This window comes from Aplysia californica, unplaced genomic scaffold (genome assembly GCF_000002075.1).
Source record: "Aplysia californica isolate F4 #8 unplaced genomic scaffold, AplCal3.0 scaffold00171, whole genome shotgun sequence".
NCBI classification, from domain to species: domain Eukaryota; kingdom Metazoa; phylum Mollusca; class Gastropoda; order Aplysiida; family Aplysiidae; genus Aplysia; species Aplysia californica.
This window is the reverse complement of record NW_004797441.1, coordinates 193,635-194,859: the sequence shown is the minus strand read 5'-3', so window position 1 is coordinate 194,859 and position 1,225 is coordinate 193,635.

Here is a 1,225-nt window from a genome sequence, read left to right as displayed (position 1 = left end):
GGGACCACAAAAAAACTAGCTCCGAAGATTTTGATTTCAAGACCCTGAAGACTCTTGAACCCTCAGTTTGACTTGGTCGGATCGCTGTGCACGGGTCAGCATTACACATGTTTAGGTTTAATTGATACCGACTATAAAGGAGGGAGTTACTGAGAAAAATGAATCTATGGCCTGCTGTGGGCTGATAGGGATGCAACGCCCTAACAAACAGACTGGTTTAGTTTTAGTTTTAGTACGAATTTACGGCACTTGCAACACAATAAGGTCATAATAATGAGTGCCAAAGAATAGATGTGTTACAAGAGAGTAACATACACAAAAAAGGAGCAAATCACACCAGAAACAGACTGGGATACTTGGTAAAAAATGCCCGACACTGCCTCTAAAACAGACATTATTAACGGTTTTAGGCCACTGTCAGGTACATTTATTTGAGTTTGTTGAAAATTGTGGCAAATCGCCAAACTATTAAAAAGTAATTTTGTATTTGTTTTTACGCCCCGCTTAGAGAGTCGATTTCTTTAGAGAATCTTCAGGGGGGGGGGGGATATAATCTAGCTTACACAATATTGTTCATTATTATATTGACTGAACTGGCCACCTTTATTATCAAAGCCGTGAAAACAATGGGATCCAATAGTTTGAGTTTCATATTACTTGTGTATAGTCTGGCCATCTCATTATATTTGAAGAAAATTTGAACCAAAAAAATGAATAATCATAATCTAAACGAGGTCACTAAATTTGTATTAGTATTTTGGAGTATTATTTGTACCGTTGTAATACATTTGCATCATTTCGTTCAATCACTTTTTTTTCATTGAAGAAAAAAAAACTCGTTTTTGTCAGACAATGACAATGTTTGTTTAAAACATGGAACCGATCAATTTCGGTGAATATTCATTTTGGCCTAATTCGGTTTCTGTGTGTTTTCGCAGAAATTAGAACGTGAGTTAAAGCGTTTTGCAGACGAGAGGTATAAGAACGTAATACATGTACATGTACTGATTTATTGGAAATATTTTAAAGCGGCATCAACACAATTTAGATCATCTAGATTTAAGAGGTGGGCTGGTCCGACCTTGGATGTCATGGCAGCATAGACAAAATGGGACGCAGAATCCAAGGAGAAAGACGGAGATGCTCTGTTGAGAGACGCTTCCCAATGTTGGAACCGACTTTCGACATTACACCGCACTTATGTTGTAATCAAGCTACTTTTTAA